Below are 12,413 nucleotides of genomic sequence, written 5' to 3' on the forward strand. Positions count from 1 at the left end.
GCCTGCGCGGCCTGGCCCGGCCCCCCAGGACCCCGACACCGCCACTCCACCCCACAAATGCCAGAGAAGCTTGTCTCGGAAAGTTTGTGCGGAGCCTATGAGACCCGACCGACACTCCTCTGCTCCCCGCGGTCCCGGAGCAGTGTTCCTGAGGTCTCCTCCTGACCTCCAGTCCTTCCTATCCTCCCCCTTTACCCTGGATTGCACCTTTGCGGGTAGCTGATGGCAGGGCTACAGCTGGCGAAGTGGAATGTGTTATGAAGGGAACCTAGAAGGTGTCAGAGAGACCCTTGTTTTGCAAGTGGAGAATCACAAGGACCCTGTTTTTGTTCTTGTTTCTTCAGACCTACAGCAGAGGAGACTTCGATTTCATTGATTATTACTGTGTGTGAATCCTGGCGTCTAAAATACCGAGATTTATTTACAAGGCGTAATCCACAAAATACACTGTTTAAATTTTTATTTATTTTTTATTTTTTGGTACTGGGGATCGAACTCGGGTCCTTGCGCTTGCAAGGCAGGCCACCGAACCGCTGAGCTAAATCCCCAGCCCCACTGTTTAAATTTTTAAAAATTTATTACGGAAAAAGACACATTACTATGAATCCCCCTCAGAATCCTCCCCCTCTCTTAAAACACACAGTATGATTCTTGCCGCTTTCTGAAGCAGCTCTGGAGGTCCTCTTTCAAGAGTGCCTTTAGCTGTATTGTTGCGGCTGCCTCAATGTCCTGAATTGATTCCAAACGCTGACTTTTCATTGTCGCTTTGATTTTGGAGAAGCCAGAAATCACTGGTGTCAGATCTAGTGAATACGGCGGATGAGGGTACAGCCTCATATTTTTACTAGCCTGTCTTTCCGTTGGATGGCACTCGCAGCAGCATTCATTGTGTTTGGATCACACCTCGTAAAGACACTCATAAAAGAGGATTCCAAAACTGCTGCAGATGAGTGTGTTCAAAGAGAGGGGAAAGACTTTGAGTGGGATTAATGACAGTGTGTTTTTACTGTGATAATTTAATTTAGACATATACAGTATTTTTTTAAAATCAGCCCTGGTATTGTTTATTGCCAGCTCAGCTCCCAGCAAAGCACAACCCGCTGCACTTCTCTGTACTTCAAAATCATTCATTTATTAAATAATTGATCAGCGGCTGCGTGTTGGGTGCTGTTCTGATACTTGGGAGTCTCCATGCCTTGACAAAGCTGAGAGAGTGGTGTGTGGAGGGTGGCAGAAGGAAAGCCGTGAATGTCAACCCCTGAGCCCTCTGAGGTGTTAGAAGAGATCAGTGATGGGCGATGAGCAGAACAGAGAGGCCCAGGACAGACGTAGAATCCCCTAGCTGGGGGATGCAGTGGGGCTCACTGTGCAGGGGTTGTTTGAGCCAAGACTTGGGGGACCCTAGTAGGCCAATAGCCAAGCAGCTAGGGAGGAATAATTGGTTCTTATTTTGAGGCAATGCCAACAGAGCAGTTTCTAAAAGTTTGGATCTATGAGTAAAAAGGAGATGTGGACAGAGACCGACTGGGTCCTCCCTCTATTACCTTTCAGTCCCAGAAAGAAGCAGTTTTATAGATAGAATGAGACAGTTAAGCACCACCATAGGTACAGAAGACAAAGAAACCCCAGGCCTTAGGGTATTCAGGAAGGACTGACAAATAAGCATGGTCTTAAATCCTGCCTCTCCCACTTCCTTTCAAGACTGGGGCCACCAGCAAAAGAGTTAGGGCTTTTCAAGGTTTGTGGGGTCACTTGATAGCTTAGTGTCCCATTCCAGGCCCCCTAGAGTGGAGCCTAGAAGTCCCCATCACTGCTTGAACCAGCAGTCACCTTGGGTTCTCAGAACACATCACCTGATAACAAGCTCCTCCCCTGAGTGGGTGCAGTCATACCATGACAGTCACCAGTGATAAGGACTTCTCTGGGGCCACCTGGACAAACCGAACCCAGGTAATAATCAGCCAGGCCCTTGCCACCCCAGTAAACCATAGAAGTCTCGCCCCTTGCTGTGTTAATGGACCGGCCAGACTTCCTTTCCATCAGTCCTGACCCCTTCTCCACGTGGTAAACCCACCCCTCAAATGAAAGCTTTGCTGTGTTCTCAGTCTCTGTGGCCCAGTCTCATTCCTATTGCCACAAGGCCAGAAGGTCTCATTTCCAGGATCATTTTCCAGGTAAAAGCTGAAGTAGCTCGCCCTCTGCTCCTTCTAGTCCTTTTCCCCGCCTCTTCCACTCACTGTGTTTTTAAAAGCTTCGGCCGTGGACATTGCTTCCTGCATGGTCCCACAGATTCCATGTGGGGCCCATTTGGCCCTGTCTTCCCCTCACCCAAGAAACATTTTTTTACTATAGAAAAGGGCTGCCTGAGCCCCAACAGAAATAAAAATAACCCACCCCAAGGCAAGCCTCAATAGGGTGTCTCAGGATGGTTCTTCTGTGGAGCTGCAGACACAGAGTCAGCTCTGAGACACTTTCTTGGGGAGCAGGAGGTGCTTCTGTAAGATAAGTACACAGTAGGTGCCAACAGACCTCCTCCTGGCCTGTTCCATCTGCTTAGGAAAGATCTTTTCACAGGGAGAAGGTGGTGGGACCGCCACAGGTGGCCTTTGGATGGCTGTCACCTAGGCCTAAGAGACTTTGTTTACATAACAAGACCTTTGTCCAATACACTGGCCTTTTCTCACCTTCCCTAACTGCTTTATGGCCACCTAAAGCTGTGGCTTCTTTAAGCACCTCAAAATGCTGCTTAGACTTCAAGTGTGTGGCCCCTTCTTTGAGTCTCTTACTTTGGCTACAGCTCCCATATTTGTGTATATTCATAAACTTCTATACTTTATTTTTCCTACCTTTATTTCATAAAGTAAAATGGTTTGATTTCAGAGAGAAAATGGAACATTTAAAACACGCCCATGCTGCTCCGTGCCGGTCACTGTCAGAGGCAGAGGAACAGAGACGCAGTTCCCTGCCCTCTTGGAACTCATGTTCTAAGGAGGACAGAGACAATAAACCAGAAAAATAAGAAAGATGTGCTCCATGGGAGCCATAGAAAAAAACTAATCAGGAAAGAGGATAGGAGTGAGGGGGTGGGGGTGGGGGCACAATTTACCATGGGGACACTGATCAAAGCAAACCCCAGGGACAGTGAGCCAAGCAGATATCACTTCTAATGACCTTTCCCTCTTTAGTGGCCCAGCAGTGTTGGTGGCAGAGGTGTCCTGGCTCAGGGTTGGAAGCTTGGCAGTGATCCCCCTTCTGCTGTTCAACAGAGAGGTGGAGGTAGGGGATGTACCTGTAAAATGACTCAAGAGAGTGTTGTGATTCCAGGGTCTAAGCTTTAAAATAATAATAATAATACTTACTGTGATTATTTATTTGTCTGTCTTGTTACTGGAGTTTTAGGGTGCAAGTCCCAGCTGGGGGGGAAAGGGGCTTGGAACAGGACATTGTAGAGGCTGGCAGCTAATGTTCTTGCACATCCTGAAAACACCTTTGTTCCTCTTCTCCGTGTCTTGTCTTCAGTATTGAAGGAAGATGAGATAGGTTAGGTAAATTTAGGGTTAATAAAACCAGTTTTAAAATAGACATTCCTTAAGTGATTGCCATGCCTGTATGCAGAGCCAAACAGGATCTGACCCAAAGCTGTTAGTTAATAAAAGAGACAGGAAATGAAGACAGAGTGTTCGCTTCGGCAGTACATATATTAAAAATTGGAAAATGAAGACAGAGATGTCAATTTTTATCCTGCATTTGGTTACCGATTGGACATCTGCAGGTCTAGCCCCTGTCTCTGTTATAGTCTGCACTGGGATTGGGTGATATCACTTTGCTCAAACTCCACAGTATGCAGGGAGATAAAGATAATCAGGAGATTGTTACCTCTTCCCAAGTGCTAGGAACTGCCTAGGTTAGAACCACCTATCTCCCTCTCCAAAGATGTTTACTAAAAGGGGTTGGTTCTTAAAGGAACATTGAGAAGGATGCATCATGTTTTTACATGTATCTTTGTTTCAGAATCTAAAAGAACTGTTATCATCCCTGCAATATGGAGTTTTAACTTTTTAAGTTGCATACTTATGCACTATTTAAATGTTGTATTAAAATTTTGTGGATCAAAAAATTAATTTGATATGTAGATATTTATATATAGAACTAGAAGCATAAGTGCAAAATCAAACATATATAATTGCCTAAATTTTGATGTCCTCTTTGACTTTGATATTTCTGTTGCTATTCAAAGTACCTGAGATAATAAACTTAAGAAGAGGGGATTATTTTGGCTCATTGTTTTGGTTCATGGTCCTCTGAACTAATTGCTTCGGGCATGTGGAATGCAGAACGTCATGGAGGGAGTGGAGCATAGTGGTTCATGTCATGGCAGCCAAGAAGCAAAAAGTGAGGGAGGGGAGAGATCCCAGTAGCCCTCCAAGGCCTCACTTCCTCCAAGGCCATGCATCCAGGGACCTCACTTCTTCTTAGCAAGCCCACCTCCTAAAGGCTCCTCACTTCCAAGTAGCACCATAGACTGGTGACCGAGCCTCCCACACATGGGCCTTTGTGTGACACTGAAGATGTAAACTATGACAATATCCAAGCTTAGAGTTTGTTGTTGTTGTTAATTTTTTGTTATTGATTTGTAGGATTATTGCACTGTGGCCAAGAAATACAGAGGACCCTTGACTTACAGACTCAGTTTGGTAGTGAAGCCTGGTTGTAATGCAAGTTGAATGGAAGTCAAGTCTTTTTTCCCAAAAGATTTAAGGGAAGTACCCATAATGCATTCCAAACCTCCCAAATATCCCCTTAACTAACTTGTTCATAATAAAAAATGTTGCATAATGTGCATAATTTACCAGAAACACCAATAATTTTCCTAGTATACTCATCAGAAAGTTATAAAATGTGCCTAGTTTACCAGAAACAACAATTCCGTGTTATACTCACCATTCAAGTTGACATCTTTGGCTTACAGGAAAGGAGGATGAAATGGAAGGTGGTATTGTTTGGAAGGAGAGTCCCCTTCCATAAGAACATCAGGAATCTGGCTCTCTGGTGTCCTTTCTCTCCTTGGGAGAGCCTGTAGCCCACTAGGACCTGCTTCTTGATCACTCGGTCTCAACCTTTTCAGAACTAAAAACAGGTCTAAGGTTGTCTCTTTCTGTTGGCTTACAGGAAAGGAGGATGAAATGGAAGGTGGTATTGTTTGGAAGGAGAGTCCCCTTCCATAAGAACATCAGGAATCTGGCTCTCTGGTGTCCTTTCTCTCCTTGGGAGAGCCTGTAGCCCACTAGGACCTGCTTCTTGATCACTCGGTCTCAACCTTTTCAGAACTAAAAACAGGTCTAAGGTTGTCTCTTTCTGTCTTTTTTTTTTTAATTTAAATTTTATTGAGTTTATTGGTACATTTTAGGGATACAGTACAGTTACATTCATTGTTGGGATCATGTACCTTTACATGGCAAGTCTTGATTCTCATTTTCCCCTTACCTCTGTTAATTTTCCTAGTATACTCATCAGAAAGTTATAAAATGTGCCTAGTTTACCAGAAACAACAATTCCGTGTTATACTCACCATTCAAGTTGACATCTTTGGCTTACAGGAAAGGAGGATGAAATGGAAGGTGGTATTGTTTGGAAGGAGAGTCCCCTTCCATAAGAACATCAGGAATCTGGCTCTCTGGTGTCCTTTCTCTCCTTGGGAGAGCCTGTAGCCCACTAGGACCTGCTTCTTGATCACTCGGTCTCAACCTTTTCAGAACTAAAAACAGGTCTAAGGTTGTCTCTTTCTGTCTTTTTTTTTTTAATTTAAATTTTATTGAGTTTATTGGTACATTTTAGGGATACAGTACAGTTACATTCATTGTTGGGATCATGTACCTTTACATGGCAAGTCTTGATTCTCATTTTTTCCCCTTACCTCTGCCCTCCCTTCTCTTTCTGTCTTCTTTTAACACCGTTCTGTAGTGTGACATCACACTGTCATTAAGCAAGTGAATGCAACTGTTGGCTTTTTCTCTGTTAGGCTTCTCTAGAAATGTTTGTAGCTCTATCCATTTTTTAAAATTAGGATTTCCTTTACTTCAGAAGAAGAACTTTGCTGCGCTGATTGTTGACACTCGCATTCCTCTTCAGAAAATTCCTCAGCTGCCGTTCTCTATTCCTCTGCCAGAAGTTGCTGAGGTTTCTCTGTAGATAGTTCCTCTGAGTGTCCCTCCACCAGTTCCTCAACATCATTGTCTACCTGCAAGCCTGTGAACTCTGCTATAGTGACAATATCATCAACCACAGGGTCAGCTGAGGCCCCGGGCTCCTCTACACAGCCTGCAAAGTCTTTTTCCTGTATAATTTTAGGCCCCACTTTCTTCCACGCAGATCTCAGTGTCCTTAGAGAGACATTGGCCCAGGATTTCTCAGTTAACTTCACACAAGAATGTTGTAATGCTCCTTCCAGAACTCTTTAGGGGTTAAATCTGTATCTGAGACCGTCTGGAAGCACTTCAGAAATAGTTCCTTGATGTATAGCTTCTTAAAGTTAGGTATAACCTGCTGGTCTGTAGGCTTCAGTAGATGAGCTGTATTAGTTGGGAGGAACTTGACTGAGAACCATGGGAATTCTTCAGCCATTTCTTCCAAATCTCATGGGTGAGCAGGAGCATCATCCATGATGAGGACAGCCTTGAGTGGCAAAGCTTTGTCTTCTAGATATTTCTTAACTGTAGCACAGAAAGCCTCCTTGATCCACTCAAGAAAAAGTACTCTTGTTATCCAGGTTTTGGGGTTGGATTTCCACATGACCCCTAGCCTATTCTTCATGACTTTGTTTTCTGAACACTCTAGGGGTCTCAGCATGATGAGCCAAGAGAGTCTATCTTGAGGTCACCAGTCACATTGGCACATAACAATAAGGTTACCCTATCCTTCATAGGCTTGTGCCCTGGCATTTTCTTCTCTTCCTGGGTAATGTATGTTCTCCTAGGCCAGTTCATCCCAGTTGAAAACTTGATGAGAGCAAAAGTCATTCCCGTGTCATTGTTTCAAAGTGGTGTATATCGTTTTCAGCAGCCCTCTTATCAGCACTGGCTGCTTCACCATGTCTAGTTATTCTGTGAACCCCATTCTCATTATAAAATTGTGAAACCACCCTTTACTGCATGAAATGTTTCACCATTATCACTTGGTGGATTATCCTTTATGAGATCTGAATTTAAAGCCTTAGCTTTTTCACACATTATTTACTCAGGCTATAACCTGCCAGCTGCCTTTTGTTTATCCATACTAATAATAGCCTTTCTACCTCATCTAACACTGTTGATTGTGACTTGTTTGAGTAACACCTTTAGCAACACTAGCTTCCTTAAGCAAGTCTTTTCTCTGTAAGATTGTCGAGATGGTAGATTTCTACATGCTGTACATAATAGTGAGATCAGTCACAGGAATGCCTCTTTCATATTTCTTCACAATTTCCTTCTTTTCCATCGAGATTGCCTTTTTTACATTCCCTTTCTTCCTGAGCTTCTTTTCTAGCCTTTTTAGGGTCATTTTGATAGCAGTAATTATAGCAATTATATAAAATACTGACCAAAATCACATCCATAAACACACGCATCTGGGGTCAAACTGATGCTTATGTATGCTTACGTGTGCTTTTCTGGCATCATAAGTCTTTGTTTACAACCTCATAAGCAGCTGGCATTTGGGACATAATTCAAGACTTTGGTCATAAGTTAAACCTAAAATTCTAGGTGTAACTCACAATTGTTTGTATGTGAGGTTGATCATAACTCAAAGGTCTACTGTACAGCTTGTATAGTTTCTGCTTTTTAAAAATCAATTGAAGTTTCTTTTACAACCTAGTAAATGATCAGTTTTGAACAAAGCATCTCCACAGTTATCACAAAAAGGTGTATCAAGCACCACGACCCAGGTTTGTGCTTGGCATATTATAGTCAGTCAAAAATTGTTTATTGGTGAATGCGAATGCTCAGCAATCAAACATTAACTCACCTTGTATTTTATTCCAAATCTTCATGTCATTTATTTTTACTATTTTATTTGCTAGCCAGACTCCTATTGGAGGCCAATAGGTCCTCTAATATGCCTAGTGATAGGTACGGCAAGGAATAAAGAAAGAAAAAGAGATGCACTTTCAAAGTACATGGAGGGCAAGGGGTTCAATACCAGAGTGGGGGCAAAGACAAAGACACTCCAAGCTAGCCACTACTTATTGGGTGTATATAATTGGAGGGAGTGTTGGGTAACTCAAAGGGTGGTGGTATCCTACGTTGATGAGGCTCTTAGGTCGATGAGGATCTTGCATTGATGTGGACAGGATATGGGCAAAGAATTCTTACAATAGTAGGTGAGGAGAGAGCAGGCTGAGGAAGAATTTGTCTTTCCCCCAGGGAAAACCTTTCTCTCTTTTTTGTTACTACTTGGCTCTCAACGGAACAGAATGTCTTCAGCTGTTGTAATTTTGCCCTGGAGCATCACAGCATCACCTTTGAGGCCTCAGCTGTGACCTGAGGCACATGGAGTTATGCTTCCTTGTGCCATAGCTGCCTTGCATGGCAGGAAGATACTGGACCTGAGACAGCTCTGACCACAATTTAATTATGAAACGATTTTTCCTCAGAAATTATATGGAATGGCTCTCAACAGTCTCCTAGTTTATATCTTGCTTTCTCCCCAACCTCTTTCCTGAATTAAAAGGATTTAAGGCAGATGCATTAAGATCTTCCATTTTAATTGGAGTTCTGTAATTTTTCTTTGACTTTCAATCATTTGCACTGCAGAATTTTCATACTGAGTTTCACTGTACATAAATGTTTATGTGTACTCCAATTTTATCATGGATTTGTCTTTAGGATAATAAATCTTCTTTGTCCCATTCAGTGTGTTAGCCTTGATTTACTATTTGAACTTCATGTCAAGATATTGCTTTTTTAATATTTGTATTCACCTAATAAAATTTTGTTTGGTTTTTTTGTTTGTTTGTTTTGTTTTGTTTTTTGGTGTTTCTGAGACAAAGTCTTACTATATATCCCAGTCTGGCCTTGAACTCACAGTCCTCCAGCCTCAGCCTCCTAGGTGCTGGGATTACAGTATTGAGCCACATTCCTGGTAATTTTAACAATTATTAAAATTATTAAAATAAAATTTCCTCTGTTTTAAATCCCTCTACATCATTACTTTCCTTTAGAAGGAACATACATCATAATCAGATTTTATTTTTAATCTCAATCAATGAATTTGGTTTTATTTCTACTATATAGTTTTATGCTTTTTGGATTTTATAAAAAGAAACCTATTTTTCCCAAATTCCTTTATCTTCTTTTATTTTTCCCAAATTCTTTTTGGCTAAACAGAGTGTACTTTCTTTATACTTCCTCCAGTCTTTTGAAAAGAACACTTGTAAGAATACTTAGATATGTGATGAATATATAAAGTCTTTCCTTTAAGATGCTTATCATGTTATGAAGAAATAAAGCAAAGCCAGGCCTGGTGATTCAGATTTATAATCCCAGAACTTTAGGAGGCTGAACTACCAAGACTTTGTCTCAAAATGAAAATTTGAGAAGATACTGGGGCTGTAGCTTAGCTTGCAGGCCTGGGATTCATTCTTCAATAAGCAGAGGGCAGGGAGGAACAGTGTCTGAGGGTTTACTCTATTGGGTGATAAGAGAAGATCCTCCTGAGAAGGCTGCTCAAGCTGAGATGAACGGCAGGGAGCACCAAGAGAGGGGCTTCCAGGGAGGAACACTTCAGTCCTGGCAGAAGCACAGCCAGTGCCGAGCCCCCAGGCGGGTGTCTGAGAGCAGAGAGGAGGCTGCTATGGATGGAGCTGGGGCCTAGGAGAGAAGTGGGAAGGCTTTGGGTAGGAAATGGCTTCATTTGTTTGCTTTTTAAAATGACTACACAGGACTTCAGGTGGAGATGAGCAAGGAAAGGAAGAAGATAAGAGGGGGTAGCTTGCAGTCACCCGGCATGATGGTTTAGAGCTAAAGTGTCCCCCCAAATTCTCTCACGAATGCAAGGTGACCAGATCATGGGATGCTGTACTCATCAGCAGATTCACTCCTGCATGAACTCATGGCTGACTGTGCAGCTAGGAGGTGGGTCTGTTGGAGGTGATCACTGTAGTGTAACCTAGAAGGGTGGATTCTGGTCCCTGGCTCCCCTTTTCTTTCTCTGCTTCCTGGCTCCCATGAAGTGGCAAATTCCTTCTGCCACACCTTTCCACCATGCAGTTTCTCTCTTGGAGCTGACTGACCATGAACCTAAATGGTAAACCAAAATAAAACTCTCCTCCTCTAACTAGTGCATGGTGGGCATTTTGTCCCAGCAACCAGAAGTGGCTAAGACATAAGGCAAGGGAAAGGGGGCTGGAGGCTGGAGAAAAGAGGCAGATTCAAGGTCTGCCCTGAAGGTAGGACAACCTGGCAAGCACTTTACATGGACTCCTGGAGTACATTGGGATGGATATATTTTGGATTAACCTTTAGCTTCATTTACTAAGCATCCATAAATTTACTAACTTGACTTATAGGAGCAAAGAGCTGCCTATAGTATCTGAAACAATATTGTCTGAGATTGCAAAAGATCAGAAATTGCAATAAGACAAATTGGCATTTAAAAATCCCCCCACCCCCTGTTTACCCCAGACCTTCCCTGCATGTTTTGGAAAAATGCATCTTCAGGTCACAACACAAGAGGTCTCAGAGAGGAGAAGGGAAATCGCACATGCATGGTGGCAGGGGACCATTTACTGAGAGTTGAGCCATTCTGAAGGAATGGAAAATGAGTTCTGGCTGTCTTTAATTTATTGGAAACTGCCTTTTGTGACGGCCTGAATAAAACATGACCGGCTCTGCTACATCCATTGTGGAATTTACCCTGCTTTCCATTTCCCTGCTCGCATCCCAGCCTGGCCTCCCTCTTTTCTCTCTCTCATCTTTGTTTATACACGTTCACTTAAGACAGACATTTGTATCAGTGAATCATTCTTAGTAGACATGACTCATGTTTCAAGAATTATTTTTATATTGTCTTCACATTTCAATTCTATTTATAACTGTTATTTAAATCCAATTCTGTGTTTCAACTTCTCAGTATCTGCTCACTGATCTTTCATATCACATCTATGCCATGCTTAAAGGCTTCCCTTTTTATCAGCTAGAATACAACTTAAAATAATTTTTCCAAGAGGGACATGAGGGAGAGCATATTTTTTAGCATATTATTTTTTTTTAGGAAAATCTTTCGTACCTCTTCACACACAAATATGTGCAAGATGCTTACTTTCTGTGGTCAAGGGAGCTGCAGATATGGCCCTGGACAGTTCCTCCCACCCTAATATGTGTATAGCTGCTGCTTTTCCCATTAAGAGACTGGTCCATCTTGCCTCCCCTTGAGTCTAGGCTTGCCCTCGGACTTGCTTTGACCAATAGGATGTGGCAGAAGTGATGAAAGATTTTGAAGGGCTGGCAGCCACCTTTTGTTTTTTGCTATGCATGCAGTCTTGGGATAGGCTGCTGAATGATGAGATGCCATGTGGAGGGATACAGAGTCCTGGACAGCTTCCAACCATCCAGTGGTCCTGGCCAAGGAGGCCACCATCTTGGATGCCCCACCTCTAGCTGAGCTTCTTTCCTGTACACCGCCAAGTCACTGATGTCAGCTGTCACCATATGGCCCAGAAACATTGGTCAGAGCCCAGCCAACCAACATAACACAAGAAATAGGCAGTTGTTGTTTTAAGCCACTAAGTTTCAGAGTAGTTTGTTACACAGTAGACAATAGTTACCATTTCTTTTCCAAACTCTATATAGGCATTGTTTTATTGCTCTTTGGGTTGGATGTGGACTGAGTGTGTGACCCAGGCTTACATGTTGGAAGCTTGGTCTTCACTCTGGAGATATGGGCAGGGGTTTTAGGGTGTGGAGAATAGTGAGAGGTCCTTAGGTTGCTGAAGTGTGTCCTCAAAGGGATCACTGGACTCGCATCCTGTGGCAATAAGGCTGTCACCAGACAGAATGTGAGAGGCTTCCCAAAGCAGAGATGGGGAACCTCAACTCACTCCATCCATGGAATAAGTTGTAAGTTCACTGACTTCCTTCAAAGAAAAGTGATTTTCAAGATGCATCAGCAAATGGCATGAGGATGTTTATTAGGTGGAATTTGACTAGGTCATGCTCAGAGAGAATAAGAGTGTGGCCCCTGAAAGAGAGGCACATTTTGGCCTGGAGCTGGATGTATTTATGTGATCTTGGGGGTGTCTTGGGAAGTCTTAAGACAGGCATACATTCCTCCTATCTGTCAGGTTGTGCATCTGGTGGGCTGTATTAGAATACCAGCTGTTCACACAAGTTTGAAACTGTGATCTGCTGCCTGCTATCTGTAGGAAGGAGCACAATTTA

This window comes from Fukomys damarensis, unplaced genomic scaffold (assembly GCF_012274545.1).
Source record: "Fukomys damarensis isolate Sample0158 unplaced genomic scaffold, DMR_v1.0_HiC HiC_scaffold_7, whole genome shotgun sequence".
In the NCBI taxonomy this organism is placed as follows: domain Eukaryota; kingdom Metazoa; phylum Chordata; class Mammalia; order Rodentia; family Bathyergidae; genus Fukomys; species Fukomys damarensis.